Source organism: Mustela nivalis (assembly GCF_964662115.1).
Source record: "Mustela nivalis genome assembly, chromosome: 12".
Classification (NCBI taxonomy): Eukaryota; Metazoa; Chordata; class Mammalia; order Carnivora; family Mustelidae; genus Mustela; species Mustela nivalis.
In genome coordinates, this window is record NC_139031.1 from 27,993,636 (window position 1) to 28,012,301 (window position 18,666).

General features: G+C 38.9%; 1 protein-coding gene and 1 long non-coding RNA gene across 2 annotated transcripts in view; one reads left to right on the forward strand and one right to left on the reverse strand.

The window, feature by feature from the left end:
* FAM3C (FAM3 metabolism regulating signaling molecule C) overlaps nt 1-18,666 on the forward strand; it is a 193,833-nt gene that overhangs the window by 19,306 nt on the left and 155,861 nt on the right. The gene's annotated exons all lie outside the window — the stretch shown is intronic.
* LOC309845150 lies at nt 3,973-9,080 on the reverse strand. The gene is made up of 2 exons (XR_014301074.1): nt 8,977-9,080; nt 3,973-4,482 (listed from the first exon to the last, which is right to left on the reverse strand). It is a non-coding gene; the product is annotated as an uncharacterized lncRNA (long non-coding RNA).

An 18,666-nucleotide genomic window follows, 5' to 3' on the forward strand; every position in this document is an offset into this window, starting at 1 on the left:
AAACAGCGGCTGACTCATTTACTTGTTCTCAGTATTCTCTGTAATATAAATTCAATATCCCCTGCTGAATCCTGCCAATGTCCTTTTAAATGAACAAATGTCAAAATTTTCAAAATCAGAAGCAGAGACTTCAATGTTATTATTTCCTACTTTTTTTTTTTTTTTTTTTTAAGAGAGAAGGGCAGAGGGAGAGGGACAGAGAATCTTAAGAAGGCTCTGTGCCCAGCAAGGAGCCCAACAGGGGGCTTAATCTCACGACCTTGAGATCCTGACCTGAGCGGAAATCAAGAGTTGGAAATCAAGAGTCAACTGTCTGAGCCACCCAGGCGCCCCACCTCCTACATTTTTAATTGAGCAGTTCTGAATCTATGTATAGCATAGCTGGAGTTGCTAATATTTCCAGTGAATAAATGCATCACTTGTTACTTTGCTCACAGGCTCTGGCTACATGAGAGCCCAGGAAGTGTTTCATAAGTAAAAACAGAGACCATGATTCATGGTCTTTAGAACACACTCAAGTATTTCCACTGACGGGAAATGGAACCGGAGTTTCCCAGATCCGTATCAGCTGGAAAAGGGTGACAGGAGGGGGACATAGGACAGGAATTCGGGGAATAATATATACAGTCAAAGTGTGTGGGTAATAACAAAACACGGTAAAAAAGGAGCTACCTTAATTCCACTCTTCACAGGCAAAAATCGCAGAAACCTCAACCCTCTGAGCTGCTCCTCCAGTCGTAGCCTGGGGGTTCACTGGTTTTCTGGTAACTTCTTTCCCACTGACTCTTTCTCCTCAACTCGGAAACACGTTCGAGTCGCTTCCACCTTACACGCCCTACCCTCTCACAAACACACGCATACACGACACCCGCAGAGAGACACACAGATGTGCATTTACACACGGCCACATACATACACAGAGAGATAAGCACACGCACGCACCTTGTGCCCCACACACCCGTGGTCACACACACACACACGCCCTGGCGCAACCCCCAGAGTTATGGTCTCACATGCGCAGACTCCGCCTCCAGGTGCTCTAGTCTCCCTGGCTTCTCTTGTGCTTCACAGCCAAGCTTTTTGGAAAAAGGAGTCCACCCTTGCTGCTCCAATTTCTCACCTCTCCTTCATTCCTCCTCCCTCTGCAATCTGCTCCCCGCCTCACCCCATCATTAAATTACACTCTCTCGGGTCACCGCCAATTTCCTAATGGCCGACCTCCGTAGACACCTTTCAGTCCTTCGCTTCCCTCACCTCTCTACCACATCTGACACTGTTTCATTATCCCTTGTTGAAACACGTTTGTCTGTTGCATTTCACGGAATTACTCTGTCTTGGTTTTTCTCTTATCTTTATGGCTACTCCCTATTTTTTTCAAAACAACTTTATTATTGTTTTTATTATTTATCGAATGCATATATCAGGAACTAAGTATCTTCTCTCACAGAGCCTACTGACCAGTAGGGAAGAAAGACAATAGAACCAGCATTAGGGCTGTACCATGAAGGGTAATAAATACAGTTCCTACCCTTATCCACAGGGATACGTTCCAAGACCCCCCGCAGATACCTGAAGCCACAGATAGTGCTGAACCCTATATATCCTGTTTTTTCCTATACACGCACACCTAGGATAAAGTCTAATTTATAAATTAAATTATTAGTTAATAATACTAAGGTAAGGCATGGTAAGAGATGAACAATAATAAGTAATGGTAAAATAGAACAAAAATAATAACATACTATAATAAAACTTATATGAATGTGGTCTTTCAAACTATCTCAGTATATTACTAGACTCGTGCTGCTTCTTGTGATGATGTGAGATGATAAAATGTTTTTATGATGAAATGAGGGGAGGTGAACCATGTAGGCTCTGTGATGTAGTGTTAGCCTGATATTGGTCTTCTGGCGATAAGTCAGGAGGAAGATCATTTGCTTCTAGACTGCAGTTTACTGTGGGTAACTGAGACCATGGAAAGCAAAACTAGGGGTTGGGGGGGCACATTATTATATCATGAATGGAGAAGTACAGCGTGTTAGAGCGGGATGGGGAGACATAGCAAGGGCTTCTAGGCCTTCTGTGCTGTTGACAAAATGGCTACCCAGAGAAGCCGTGTATAAGGGAAAACCTCAAGAATGAGTAGGAATTACCCACAGTGGAACAGTGCTCCAGACACAGGGAACAGAGTACGCAGGAACTGGAGATAAGAGAGCAACCCTCAAAACAATTTTCCTGCAACTAGGACACAGATATTAATAACTATCATTGGGGGCTACATGGTGTCATGTTTAAGATTTAAGTGATTTTATTTATTTTTCTAAGATTTTATTTATTTATTTGTCAGAGGGAGAGAGAGCACAAGTAGGGGGAGTGGAGGGCAGAGGGGCAGCGGAAGAAGCAGAATCCCTGCCGAGCAGGGAGCCAGATGCAGGACTTGATCCCAGGACCCTATGATCATGATATGAGCTGAAAGCAGACACTTAACCAGCTGGGCCACCCAGGCATCCCAAGATTAAGTGCTTTTAGATATAATATCTCATTCGATACAGGTTTGATTCACAGCTATTTTTATTTTTATACAAAATAAGAAAAATCATAACTAATATATAGTTGTTTACTATTATCAGTTACTTTTATAAGTGCTTGATAATATCTTAATTTAGTGAATCAATATAGCAGTCCTGAATTTTACAGTACAAGGTATTGTATAAGGAATATATGTGTATATGGATACCTATATATAAACCTATATATACCTATATATAGGTATCCATATACACTATACTACATATAGGTAGTATTATTGTCTTCCACATTTTACCATGTCATGCAGCTAGCAATGGGCAGAGCCAAAAGCAAACGCAGACAAGCAGGAGTTAGGGGATCTTATGGTAGGGAAGGAGGATGAGACTAAAGGAGGGTGTATTAATAATGGAGCTTCATGGTCAGGAGGCAGGCAACAGTGGGAGCTGAATGAGGAAGAGGAAAAACAAAGAAAAATGGGCAGAAAGCCCTGGAGAGGATGGATGCACTGAGGGACCGTCGTGTCATCTTGGGGAAAGATCTTCAAGGGACATTGGCTTCACCAAATCCATTATTTTCCTCTCTAAACTAAGTTCTTATACTTGTTACTTGGTATTTGATTGGTGGCTAAAACTGATGGAAGAAATCTCAACCCCCCAATTCTGTGAACAACTCTATATAAGGGAAATGATAAATACACAAAAAGTTGTCCTCATTTCTAAGAAATAGTATCCTTGACAAACCCACTAATGTGACTGAATTTCTTTTTTGGGAAAGCAGATGATCTTTCCCTCTACAATCTAACTTGGAAAATAAGAATGGAACAATCTAATGAGTACCTAATACATGCCAGCACAGAAACACAACGTTTCCATGTATTATCTCATCTAATCTTATATATAGGCTGTATCTGATTGCTTTCATTCCACAGATGAGGATACCAAGGTATGACACAACTTGTCTTGGTATTCTCCGTTAAGTTCAGGAGGCAAAATCAAATCCCAAATGGCTGAGTCCAAAGTCCATGCTTGTTCTTCTCCACTTCCACCCTTTAGGATGGATAAATGAATCTCGAGTATCTCATGTTTTAGGGAGGTGGGTTCAGTGACTTCCCTTCATGTTATAGAGTAACTTCCCATGTCTTAACCTGCAGGAGCATGGCCTACAAGTCCTCACTACTTTATAACCAGTCCAAGGAGACTTCCCCATTCATCTCTCACCACTTCCATTTTTTTCTCTTTGTCCCTTCCACTCTTACCTCATCCCTACAACCAAATTCCCAAAGAACATGTAGTGTTATGGAAAACTTTCATGATATTATCTTAATTATTTTTAATGTCAAATAATAGGCATATTATCCCAATTTGGGAGACCATATACATGCACATAAAAAAGACTGAAGGGATGCACATAAAATATTATCAATAGGCTATTTCAGGAAGATTCTATTATAGGTGGCTTTTATTTTCTTGCTTATGCTTTCTATGTTTCCCCAAAGATCATCAATAGAAAGTGTATTTCAACAATAAAAATTGACCAAACTGTTTACAATAGCTGTTATGCCAATGTACTTTTTTTTTTTAATAGTGCAACTCTCAAATCCTCTGCAGTTTGCTATAAAATAGGAGATAAAGGAGATAGTTGCATTAGCCAGATTGCTGAGTTTCGGTGAGTCATAGGTACGATGTCCATTACAATGTCCATTACTATTGAGGGTGAAAGATGAAAGCGGGATCTGTTTTCACTGAGGCAGCAGCGGCTCCTCGGGCCAGCAACGTGTGCGGTAGTAGGCTGGTCAGAAGCCAGTCATCTTGCCAGACTTCCTGGTTCCACAGGGGTGAAATTACAGCACATATCTCAATGCTCTGTCTCCCAGCAGGGGCACTGGTAAGTCTCTCTCAGCTGGAAGTAGCTCTTTGCACATGTCTCAGAATCATAATGAAAATAATCTCTTTCCTGAAAAATAGATGTCTCTAATGTAGAGGTCATAAGTACAAAAGGAAGGAAAAAATAGTGTCATTAACCACCTTGACCCCAACCAATTGAATCCCTCTTACCCTCGTAACATCTTTTCTTCCTTCTTTCCATCTAATGCTCTCTGTTTCAAAGATCTGGGGCTCTCAGTGCCCTTAGAAGCAATCTTAGAAACATGTAATTTATATGCATCAGGGGTTTTAATGCCAATGAGCTCTGTAAAATATCCTGTGAGAATCCGAATTTCCCAAATACATTAAAAGAGCAATGACTGTGTTTCTCTTGTTGAACTTAGCTTTAATCATAGGATTTTCTCTCTCTCTTTCTTTCTTTCTTTCTTGCTTGCTTGCTTGCTTGCTTGCTTTCAGATTATCCTGGAAAATATACCTCAGGGAGCTTCTCCCCTGTGTTCCTCTTACCTACTTTCACTGACTCCCCTGGTCTGGCAAGAGTTCTTCAAAAAATCTCGGGATCACAAAATTTTAAAAGGGACCTTGGATCCTGTATCCACCTGCCTTCATTTTATTATGGATGAGGAAAGTGTAGCCCACAAATTTAAGGGACCTGCCCAGGGTTACAGAGATTTATTAGCAAGAGAGGAGGGGGAAGATTTATGTCCCTTGATTCCAAATTGGGTGCTCCTTTCATGATACCGCACATTGTCTCTAATAAATCAGTAAATTCTTTGTAAGGCAAAGACTTCAAACAATGCAAGGGCATCAGGACAGTAGAATGCTTCTCTCTCAAGGAAGCCAGAGCCCTTTTACCAGAGTTCTCTTTGAAACTCAAGATAACAGTGACATTAATAGCAGTATTTGTGAAAGAGCTACCAACCGCCAGGTTTTACATACATCTTTAATCTTCAAAACAGCCTTCAAAGTTCAAAATTCTCATCGTGCTGATGAGGAAACTAGCTTTTTCAGAGACTCCAAAAATCTGCCTAAGATCACATAGCTAAACCCAGCAGTCAGAATTCAAATCCAAGTCTTAAATGCATTCTACAGTATGTTAGATTGCTTCTCCTTCCAACACCAGGGCTTAATTTCAAGGACAAAGTGATGCATTTATGCTTCTTTTTAGAAGGCAGAAAGATTTGTGTATGTATCACATGTCAATCATACCTCAACAAAGCGGTTTTAAAAAATAAGTTACTCTTTTGGATAACCTCAGATGTTGGAATCTCAGGGCAAGAACAGAACTGGTAAAGGAAAGCCAGGGCAACAAACTAAGATTTCGCTGTTGAGGCGCAATGACAAATCTCTGGGTACAGTGCCATTGTACTTGGGACTTTCTGAGATCTACATAAAGGTAGTAGAGGAGGGGGCACTGAGCCTTGAGGAACATTCTTAAATCCTTGTACCCAATTTTACTGTCTTTTCTGATAAGAGAGTTTGCACAAAGACAGGACTTGGTCCCAAGGATATTGAGGCTGTAGAAAAGCACCTATTGGAAATGGAATAACAGCCCAGCCACAAAGTCACTGATTGCTAATTCTCTTCCACACACTAAAGAAGAGAACTCGTTGATTCAACTACTTATAATGTTTCTGATTCTATATATCTTCCAACTTTCTGTCTACCATTCATTTATTTCATTGGTCTTACTTCTGATGAATTTGTTTCTCTTGAGTAATTGTATTCAGAAGAATGTTTGACTTTTCAAAATAAATTCTTATCTATCCCCAAGGCACCTGGAAAATTGTCTATCTGATGAAAAAAATTATCATTTTTATGCTCCGATAACTCAGAATGGTCCACATAGAAATTTTATCAAACATTTCAAGAGAGAGAAAAAAAAATCAGTTCTGCACTGAAACTAAGAATAAGAAACTTAGAGTCCATGGGGAACAAGAAACTTAGAATGAAAAGAGCTTTCTCAACCAGAGCACTCCTGTTAAGACATGATAATAAAACGTTCACAGTAATGGGGACAATATTCCTACTTGGCACAATCTGAACAAAAGAAAAACAAAACCTTTATATTTCTAGAGGCATATCTGTTTGTCCAGGCATTTAGGTCTTTCTTTAGGCAAACACATGTCACTTTTTATCACTCACCAAATATTGAATTGGTTGGATTAAATCTTTTCAGTTGATCTTGTTTGACAAATCATAAGACCACTTTCCTACAGTTGAGTAAGCCCATGGATAGATGACATGTATAATTTGATATTATACTTGTTTTACAATGTAGCTGAGTTAACTGGCATGCAATATCTAATCCATTTCCCCATTGTGTTTAAATTTAAATAAGAAAAAAATTGAAAAGATTTAAAGCCATCTGCAAACCTAATTAGCATGAACTCCAAGGGATTGTCTCAATCCTATTGTCATACTAGAATGCTATTATATTAAGTATTGTTTGAAATAAGTGGGCCATAGCTAGAGTTGAAGAATGGTTTTTGGTGTTTGGAAATTTTTATTGCTCTAGTAGAGTTTAACTTGCAATAAAAACATGATTTTGTATAAAGTTTGCTGTTTCTTGTTAGCCAGGAAACCATTCATTAAACAGCTACTATATTAAATTTACGGTGACAGATCAATAGAAGATTATAGAAATAATATACCATAATCAGAGTATATGTAATTTTTTTAAGAATAATAACATTTGTTGGGCAGTTTTCACTTACTTTAAAAAACCTTTCCAAAATGAGGAGGGGAAGCTTAGGCTATAGCTGGAAAGCTAAATCAAATATATAGTAAATGATATAGTTGGGAAAAACAAATGCCTATATATATTTCACAGCTGTATGTGATAAATGCCAACTAGATAGCCAGGTAACAAAACAGAAGTTCAGAAGAATAGATCCCTTCACATTCAGGTACGAACAGTGTTATCGTCCCTCTAGGAAAAGTTTACCTGAAAAGATGGCATTGATTGGGACTTTAAAATGAGTGATCAGAATGGTAGAGAGAATCCTTAGTTTCTAGATAGGCTTAGGCAATCCAAAACAGAAAACGTGTATTTTGTTTTCTGGGTTTAACCCAAGAGAGTAGAAGCATGGTGTGAGAGTAACAGTCCCTAGGGATAATAAGTGTGGTACCCAGTGAAGGCCTTAGTCTGCATAACTTAGAGGTGAGCAGGGAGAACAGTCAAAGATTTCTTGGCTCCTAAAAAACAAACAAACAAACAAACAAACAAAAAAGCATAAAAGATGCAGAAAGCACAAGAGTCTAATTAGAGGATGAAAAAAAATGCAGAGTAATTCATCAGACATATATGAGGCTATATTGGGACTGAAATCGTCTCAACATATCAGGTATGGAGGCCAATGCCCAAAGACCACAGGATCCATTACAACTCAGTGGTGACCATCAGATGCCATGAAATGGCTGGAGATCTGAGTTTTCTCTACCTGGATGACACTTAAGCCTCCCATTACTCAGATCATTAGAAAGGTCAAGGAAAGAAAAGCAGAAATTGAATCATTTCTTTGCATAGTGTTTTGTGGTTCTAATATCCATGTTGGCTAGACACAATTACACATTGTAATTGTGTACAATTCATTCATTCAACAGCACTTACCGAACTAGAATTTTGCAACACTGGTATCATCTGATGCTAACCACTATGGTTAAGTTTCTAGGAAGCATAATCATTAATAAGAAAATGACCAACCTTATCCTCAAGCTGGTTTCAGCTAATGAGAGAGAAAAGTGTATAAACAAATAATTGCTTTCTGGAGTAATATGGGCTTTAAGTGATGTGTAAACCATGCAGTGAGGGTATAAAGGAAGGCATAAAGATAGTTTTTGGTGGGGTATATAGGAAAGCCTCATTGTTGAGAAGATGTGGAGTTAATTTTTTAGGAGTTGAACAGGAGATAAGAGAGATATTTTACCAGACAGATGACACAACAGAAAGTAAAATCATAGATATTTATCACCACATAGAGTTAAAAAAAAACAATATAAATGATTTAGAACAGATGGAGGTAGACTCTTGCTGTAGAAAATAATATTAGAGACATAAGTACAAACTAAGATTAGGAATTTCTTACATATTTAAGGAATTCACTCTTTGTTTTTTGTTTTTGTTTGTTGTGTTTATATTTTTATATTTTAAGATTTTATTTATTTGACACAGAGAGAGAGAGCATGCACAAGTCGGGGGAGGGGCAGAGGGAGAAACAGACTCCTCACTGAGCAGGGAGCCTGATGCAGGACTTGATCCCAGAACTCTGGGATCGTGACCTGAGCCAAAGGCAAACACTTAACACACTGAGCCACACAGGCTCCCTTGTTTTTGCTTTTTAATTAAGAAAATTCTACAGATTTTTAAGCAATTGCTAAATTGTCAAGTTTATGTTAAATTGCCTATTACTTTTAATTACTCATGACCTGTTTTTAATTACCCCCTAATCACCAAGTTGATGAGGAAGGGACTCCCACCCTATGGTTATGAGATGACCAGATATATGACATCCAACACTGGATGGATGACATTAACAGCAGTTTGTTTATCATGCATACTCACAGCCTGGGGGAGCAGGGAATCATACACCACACAGGGCCACGGTTGCACTCAGGAAGAGGGTGAATCAGCAGAGGCTGTAGCTGGCTGCCTTTGTAATATCAAGACTGACACCAAGGAGTGCTGGTGGGAGAATGCAATTGGCTTGTTTGAATGCTTGCATGGGTTGGCAGGGAACTTAAATCCCTACTTGGAGAAAAGCAAAAAGGGCACCTGGTTCTCTTGATAAGGATGGTTGAGTAGGAGACCTTATTCACAGTAGTAGAGTAGGGAGGAGAACTTGCAGTTAGATCATTCAGAGTCCTCTTGGTTCTACAACATGTTGAGACGGAACAAAATATTGAGCCTTAAAATTAGGTCTCAAACCAAATGGCCCTATTTAAGTTTAATAATTAGTTAAAATTAAACATATCAGATAGTGCTGTTTTTAGAGGGAATGCCAAAATTCTGTTATATTATTTGGAAAGAAACGTGGCATGTAGTACATACTCAATAAATGTTCCCTTCCTTTTTCTCTTCTTTAAAATTTGTAACACTCTATTTCCCTTTTTTTGCACTTACTCTACTCTGCTTTGTCATATGATTGTGCCCAAGTCATTTACATCTCTACGGTATGCAGAGATAAACTCTTTAAGAGTGTAGAGTGTAAGAGTATAGGATTATGCAGCTATCAAAAAAAATGAATTCTTGCCATTTGCAAAGATATGGATGAAACTAGAGGGTATTATGCTAAATGAAATAAGTCATTCAGAGAAAAACAATTATGATATGATCTCACTGATACAAGGAATTTGAGAAACAAGGCAGAAGATCATAGCGGAAGAGAGGAAAAAATGAAACAAGAGGAAACCAGAGAGGGAAACAAACCGTAAGAGACTTTTAATTTCAGGAAACAAACGGAGGGTTGCTAGAGTGAAGGGGGTGGGGGAATGGGATAGCTGAGTGATAGACATTGGGGAGGGTATATGCTATGGTGAACACTGTGAATTGTTTAGGACTGATGATGAATCACAGACCTGTACTCCTAAAACAAATAATACATTCATTATATGTTAATTTAAAAAATAAATAAAAAGGGGAAAAGATATACTATTGGAGTATAAGCTTTTTAAAAGAAGACTTGCTATTACATACTAGACCTAAATGGGGATTCACTACATTGCTAGCAAAGTGCTGTGTACATGGTAGTTACTCAGTAAACTCATCTAATTGTACTACAAATAATCAAGTAATTAGACCAAAACAAGAAGTAGCAGAGATGAATCTCTTGAAACCAGCCACATCTTTTTTCAACTCTACCAGATTTGAAACTCTATCAACATTTTCAACTCTACTAGATTGTTTATATTAGAGATTTGAATATTTGCTATAGAATTAAAGAAGTTATTTTGGTTTTGGAAATCACATTGTCTCTGGAAAAGAATTCCAAAAATATGTTTTAATCACTTCAATATGCCTCTTTAGTGGAATATAAAATGAAACATCTACAAAGTAAAACATTAAATTGCGATAGAATATTTTAAAACTGAAGAACATAGGAATTTGACTAGCCCATGTATAGTCTTAAATCATTAGTCTTTTCCTCTCTGTTGCCATATACTGCCCATTTTCTCTTAGAGAGTCCTTGATATTATCTTTCTCAAGTTGTCCAGTAGAACACTGGACTGCCTTAGTTGCTTAACGCGCTACTGGTACAGATACCTGATGACCTCTGCTGCCACCTGTTACCGTCCCTGTCCAAGCATCTTGGTAGTTTCTGCTCTGCTTGATGGAATAAGGCTGGGGAGGGATGGGTGTGGGTGAACAGTGCTGAGTTTACGTGAAGCCATGAGTCATCTACTACCTTAAGCAGGTTTCCCAAAGGTTCTGTTGAGCTATTTTACCCAATTACCTGTACATCACTGATCCCCAGGCAAGGTATGCATTTTACTGATTAACAGTGTTGCTTTGTGATCATGAATTTGAGGAAAGTGTGTACAAACTGATCAATATCATTTTTTGATAAATGGTGAAATTGGTGATTTATGCCTATGCTTGTTGAGACCCCCCAAAAAGGGTCTGTCATTGGTAACACAGAAAAATCTGTCTGTGTGACCAGCCTAGACTCCATTTAGTCTCCTCTTTCTGAGGTACATATTGCACATATTGCACAAAATGCACATATTGGTCATTCCTGATCAGAAAGAAAAAATGCATTTATTTTCTTTCAAGATTTTATTTAAATTCTAGTTAATTAACATATAATGTATTATTAGTTTCAGAGGTAGAATTTCGTGATTCATCATATAACACCCAACACTCACCACAATACATGCCCTCCTTAATTCTCTTCTCTCGTTTACCCTATTCCCCTGCCCATATCCCCTCCAGCAATCTTCAATTTGTTCTCTATAGTTAAAAGTCTCTTATGGTTTGTTTCTTAAATTCCACATGAGTGAAATCATATGGTATTTGTCTTTCTCTGACTGACTTATGTTATTTAGCATAATACACTCTAGTTCCATCCATATTGTTGCAAATGGCAAGAGTCCATTTTTTTTGATTGCTGACTAATAGTCCGTTCTCTCTCTCTCTCTCTCTCTCTCTCTTTATATATATATATATATATATATATATATATATATTTTATATATATATATACCATATCTTCTTTATCCATTCATCAGTTGATAGACATCTGGGCTCTTTCTGTATTTTGGCTATTGTGGACATTGCTTCTACAAACATTGGTGTGCATGTGCTCCTTCGAATCACTATTTTTTATCATTTGGATAAATACCTAGTAGTGTAATTGTTGGATCATAAGGTAGTTCTATTTTTAATTTTTTGAGGAACCTCCATACTGTTTTCCAGAGTGGCTGCACCAGTTTGCATTCCCATCAACAGTGTAAGAGTGTTCCCCTTTCACTGCATCTTTGCCAATATTTATTGTTTCCAAAGTTGGTAATTTATCTATTCTGACTGGTGTGAAGTGTATCTCATTGTGGTTTTGATTTGTACTTCCCTGATGCCAAGTGATGTGGAACACTTTTTCATGTGTCTGTTGGCCATCTGGACATCTTTTTTGCAGAAATGTCTGTTCATGTCTTCTGCCCATTTCTTGATTGGATTTTTTTGTTCTTTGGGTGTTGAGTTTGATAAGTTCTGAATAGATTTTGAATACTAGCCCTTTATCTGATTCATCATTTGCAAATACCTGCTCCCATTCTGTAGAATTTAGTTTTTTGATTCTTTCCTTCACTCTGCAGAAGTTTTTTATCTTATTGTAATACCAATAGTTCATTCTTGCTTTTGTTTTCCTTGACTTTGAAGACATGTCTAGCAAAAGTTGCTGTGGCTAAGGTCAAAGAGATTGCTTCTTTTGTTTTTCTCTAGGATTTCCATGGACTCCTGTCTCATATTTAGGTCTTTCATCCATTTGAATTTATTTTAGTGTATGGCATAAGAAAATAGTCCAGTTTTATTCTTCTTCATGTTGCTGTCCAGTTTTCCCAACACCATTGTTGAAGAGATGGTCTTTTTTCCATTGGATATTCTTTCCTGATTTGTTGAAAGTTAGTGGATCATGAGTTGCAAGTCCATAACTGGTCTCTCTATTTTCTTCCATTGGTCTATGTGTCTGTTTTTGTGCCAGTATCATAATGTCTCCATGATTACAGCTTTGTAATATAGTTTAAAGTCCAGATTAGTGATGCCTCCAGTTTGGTTTTCTTTTTTGACATTACTTTGGCTGTTCAGGGTCTTTTCTGCTTCCATATACATTTTAGAATTTTTTGTTCTAGCTCTGTAAAAAATGCTGATGTGGTTTTGATAGGGATTATGAAAAAGTGCGTTTTGGTACAGCCTTGCAGAGAGAGGACAACTGAAAGTTGTTCCCAGTCTCTCTCCCAGTCTCTGAACCACTTTGGTTCAGATGCATGACCTTATTTAATGCTGTTGGCTTATTGCATCTTTTCCCTGCAATAAACCATAAAGCCAGAAGCTTGGACATTTTGGAACCTATGAATCTTCTTTAGCAACCAAACGCTATCTCACTTGCCACCATTTGTGCAGTTGCATTTCAGAAGATCATCTCAACTAGTAAAATGTGCAAGTATCTAGCAAACACATGAAAAAAATACCTAGAAATTTATAGATATTATCAATGTATAGAGACAATTACTTCTTTTTTTTTAAAGATTTTATTTATTTATTTGTCATAAAGAGAGAAGCGAGAGCAAGCACAGGCAGACAGAGTGGCAGGCAGAGGCAGAGGGAGAAGCAGGCTCCCTGCCAAGCAAGGAGCCCGATGTGGGACTCGATCCCAGGACGCTGGGATCATGACCTGAGCCGAAGGCAGCCGCTTAACCAACTGAGCCACCCAGGCGTCCCTAGAGACAATTACTTCTTATTTAAAAAATACTGTTAAGTAGAAAACATCATCTCATATGTATGACACATATTTCGAACTTAGTACTGTGTAAAAAATGTTTATAAAGATCTAACAGAAAAAGTAGTTGGGGGAAATTGGAAGGGGGAGGTGAACCATGAGAGACTATGGGCTCTGAAAAACAATCTGAGGGCTTTGAAGTGGCGGGGCGTGGGAGGTTGGGGGAACCAGGTGGTGGGTATTAGAGAGGGCATGGATTGCATGGAGCACTGGGTGTGGTGCAAAAATAATGAATACTGTTATGCTGGAAAAAAAAAAGTAGCTCACCATATGGAATAAAATGAGGCATGACATTTAAAGTGAATGCCACAAGTCAAAGACTTAACTAGTTGGGTTAAAACTTAAATAAATTAGAGAAAATATAGGAGATATCTTTATGAACCAGGAATACAGGAAAGCTTCTGAAAACACATAAATAGTAAAATGAAAAATTTGATTGCATCGATATTATGGTTAGACAAGGTTAATATAGAACAGAAAGCTAAAGGAATATAGCAAAGTTTAAACCAATAAAAAGATTTTATATCTAATACATAGATAAATATCTGAATACATAGGAAACTTGTATAAATCAATCAGAAAAAAAGGAAACAAGATAGAGGCTTAAACTGACCAGTGGTCATATTAATGAAATTGAATTAACACTAACATACTATTTTATACCTTCCAGGTTGGCAAAATGGAGTACAAGAAATTCTAAATGTTGGGAATGATGTGGAGAAGTGGGAAGTCGCTGGATCTTTAGTGGGTCTATACTTGGGTATATATTTCAGGATTAATAACTTGGCAGTACTCAGAGAACTTATGATCCAGCTAGCCCATTCCTGCACTTATGTCACAGAGAAATTCCTTCACATATCCATGAAGGTAGTGAGCAAGGATAATCATCAATTTACTTGCATAGTTGAGAGTTTGAGGCAATGGTCACACTCCCTTTTGTTACATTTCCCCTCAGAACCCAACTGCCATTTACTGAGAAGCCAAAACCACTTGGAGAGGCCATAGGCACACTTTCCATTTCCTAGTGAACCCAGTCTCGGGCTCATCCAGTCCCATCACAGGACACGCACATGAATAAGCCCTCAGATCGTCCCGCACTAGTAAGTGTAAGTGTAAGTGTAAGTGTAAGTGGCACTGGCCACTTACAGCAAAGTAACTTCCTGAAATGATACTAAGGTTGATTATTACTTCCAAAAAGGACTTTGAAGAAGCAAGTGTGGGACTTCCACTTCGTAAAGATGAAGTGTACATTTTCCCCCTGCTAAAAACAATTAAAACCCCTGCTCATTAGTTGTAAAACAAACGTTAAGAAAACTCTGAAAGGTTGAGAGAAGGCAGACCAGATAAGCACCTCAGGATACAAAGAACAGTATGATGATGAGTTCCCTGCGGTTTTCCTGTTTTCTGGGTGGTTTTTTGAGGGGATAGGGAATGCCTCATATATCCCTGGACTTACAGGTGAAGAAGCTAGTTACCTGAAAATGCCAATAGGTTCAGACGAAATAAATAGATAACAACTAGAAGCATGTTCTTCCAGCCCAAAGACCATGAAAGGAATATCCTAGAAAGACAAAAAAATTTTTAGACAATAGCCACTTGATTTCAGTCAGATGCCAGAGAAAAAACTTTGACTCCATCACCAGCCATGCTGACAAAGGCCAAGAGGGGAGCCTAGACTTGCACTCTGATCCCACAGTGATGAAGTGCCTCCCTCTCCCCACTGGGCTAGGGCAGAGGAATGGAAAGTCAGGACTTGTCGCCATTACTCCCGTCCTCCTGGGCTAGTGGAGGCCACTTGTGGAACAGTAGGAAGGATCTCTCCCAGCATGGGAGAGATCCGCAGAGGATCTTGTAGTTGCAGAAGATATGAAAATGTACAAAAACAAGAAGAAGAAGAAAAAAAAAAAAACCAACACTGATGGGGGGATGCAAAATGAGCAAAGGAGAAAACTGAAAAAGCTCCCAGTGATCAAAACTGGAAAAATTTAAGGAACAAAATGGAATTTTTTTAAACACATTGAATTGTAACCCAAAATACAAGATAAATATCTGTGAGTCCAAACTGATAGGCATAAATGATCGAATAAATTAATAGATGGGGATGAAAAGGCAAATTTCCCATACAGAAGAATTCCAAATAATGTATGTAGATACCTGACCCTCAAGGAAGGGGTATAACTCTTCACTCTTTAAGTGTGGGCTGCACCTAGTGATGACTTGTTTCTAAAGAGTACAATACGAAAGCAGGGGAAAAACCACAAAACTTTACAGTTCAGGAAGCTCACAACACTAACTAGGCCAGGTGATCAAGGTCAACATCAGTAGAAATAAATTGTGTTGTACCCCTGACATGTACTTTGATATGAGGTAGTGAAAATGGCACTTCGCCTCTGTGGTTTTCCTCCCCAAGACACATAACTCCAGTCTAATCATGAGAAGATCATCAGGCAAGTTCCATTAGAGACATACCCTACAAAAATACCTGGCCAGGACTTCTCAAGAAATGTCAAGATCATCAAAACAGGGGAGATCTAAGCGAGTCTTGCAGCTAAGACGAGCCCAAGGAGACATGGTGCCTTAATGTAATATGGTGTCCTCACTGGGGTCCTTGAAAAGAAAAAGGGCAGCAGGTAAAAACTAAGGAAATCTGAAGGAAGTATGGACAGCAGGTAACTGGCTAATTAATTGTAACAAACATACCATAGTGATGTAAAATGCTAACTAATAGGGGAAACTGGGAGCATAGTATAAGGTAGTTCTGGATTATCGTCTTAAATATAAAACATTCTCTAAAATAAAAACTATTTTTTAAAAGTGAGAAGAGAGTTGATGTTACTACCTAGAACCTAGTTAAACGTCAAATCAAGTTCCTAATGGTAACTTCTAGCAAAGCATATTTAAGGTCCGTATGGTAAATTACCATCCTATTGCCCTATGTGAATAAATGGCCAAGTATAATAAAGATGAGATCACTATTATTGTGAACAAGAATAATCCTGTGTGTGTGTGTGTGAGAGAGAGAGAGAGAGATAGAGAGAGAGAGAGAGAGAGAGAAATTACCTTTCACCAAGGGTTGGTGACTGTAGATAAAAATTTTATCTCAGTAGAAAACTATACACACCTTCACACCTTTCTGGGTCAGCAGCTTCTGTTCCTGCTCATTGTCTTTGAACTGTTTGTACCTCTTTATAAATTGCAGGTTAACTGATGGATACGGAAACTCTGTCTTGTGTTTGTTTGAGACTTAATTGACTTCCTCCTCCATTGTGGGAAAACTGGTTCTGTTACCTATCTGTAGACCGGATTGGATGCTATCAGTTCGCACGAACGGTCAACCCTTACCAAACTTGCAATGCTTTCAGTCTTCTTCACTATCTCACTACAGGCCTCCAATTAATGTTCCCAGCTTTTCTTCCTCCCCCCTGACTTGGCATCACTGAGAACAAAACTCTAACTGCACAGATTCTTATGGAGGTTGCCTTGTTGCTGCCTGTTTCCCTCCGGATCTGAAGGAGCTCTGTGAGCTAAAGCCAAATGATATGATATCAGCCTTGAAGGACTCATCACCACAGCAGACCATGCACGGGTCCGATTTCTCCCCAACCAGTCACATCAAGGTGTGTGACCTGTTCAGTCTCAAGGGACCCTGCACTCAGGAGGGCTCCACTCTTGGGTTAATGCACTGTTGTTTCTATCTTGAAATTCTGAATCATTTTTGAGCAAAGGGACATACATTTTCACTGTGCAGTGGGACTTGTGCTGCTGGTTCTGACTGTGAATAGGACAAGGGTATTTGTGGGGTCTGGGAGTAAGAATTTCTGTCCCGTTCAAAGTCCTTCGAACTGGACTAAGCATCACATGGATGTGAGACACATTAACAGGAGAAAATCAGATTTAATAGGGTGTGTTTGGGGAATCCACACAGACATGGAAATTCCAAAGACCGGCAAGATGAGGTATACATGTCATCCTGAACTTAGGAGAACAGAGCAGGGGTCTGAACTTCAGAGAAAAGGGATGCATCTCATGGGGGGGATGTTCAGCAATTAGCTGTTTGCCCTACCAAGTAGATGGGTTATTCAGATGAAATTTATCTCTGCTAGTAACCGTAATTCCAGGAAAGATGCCCAATTTTGATTCGTCGATGTAGTTGAGCGAGGGGCAAAAGTGTATCTGGAGCCGGTAGGGTCTTGATTGCCTTCAGGTCAGAGTAATCTTCATGCCAAAGGGGCCCATCTTGTGCAGGACTGCCCTCGGCCCCAGCAGTGGATATTTTAGCTTGTCTGTGTTGATCGACAACATTAGTCTGGCAGAAAAGTGGGAGTAAATATTTATGAAAGTCATGTCATATTTTTTGACATGTTAAGCTTGCAATGCAAATCGTACGTAGTTTACCATGGCTGTAGCATTACAAACTTAAATATGAATAGGACTCTGGCCAAAAGCGGTGCATTATGAAAGGACCCAATCAAAGGGCATGAGCCCAGTTCACTCACTTTAATAATGATGTGCATAAAATCTCTGCTCGTGGAGAATATTGTGAGCAGGTGAACTGTATCTTGGAATCCTCTGTGGTCCCTTTCTGCCACTTATCCCCTGGTGCTTCCCAGCAGAAACTCAGTCCCTCCCACTTCAAATTTGCCTTCCTTGTCACTGTCACCTTGCAATACATTATCATGAGTTAGTAGCTCATTTCTGAAATATTTTTATTTTGTTAACTCCTAATTTTGGAATGCAACATCCTCCCTGATAAAGAAATTGTAAACATCAGATCTGAAAATGACAGAAAGACTGTCCTGAAGCCGCTAACATTTTGCATGTTGGTAAGGTATAGCCTGCTATTAAATATTTACAGGATGGCAGGCCTTTTCCAAAGGGATCTTTGCCCTGATTATTTTAAATTCAAAATATTGTAAGCTACAAACAGTAGCTGAATTCATGTTAGTACTAGGGCTTGACCTTATTTAATAGAAAAATTATTCTCTGGGGTGCCTCGGTGGCTCAGTGGGTTAAGCCTCTGCCTTCAGATCAGGTCATAATCTCTGAGTCCTGGGATCAAACCCCGCATCTAGCCCCACATTGAGCCCCACATTGAGCCCCACATCGGGCTCTCTGCTCAGCAGGGAGCCTGCTTCCCCCTCTCTCTCTGCCTGCCTGTCTACCTACTTGTGATCTCTCTCTGCGTGTCAAAAAAAAAAAAAAAAAAAAACCTTAAAAAAAATTATTCTCTGGTTTCCAAAGTTCTAGACTTTCTTTTCTTCAGA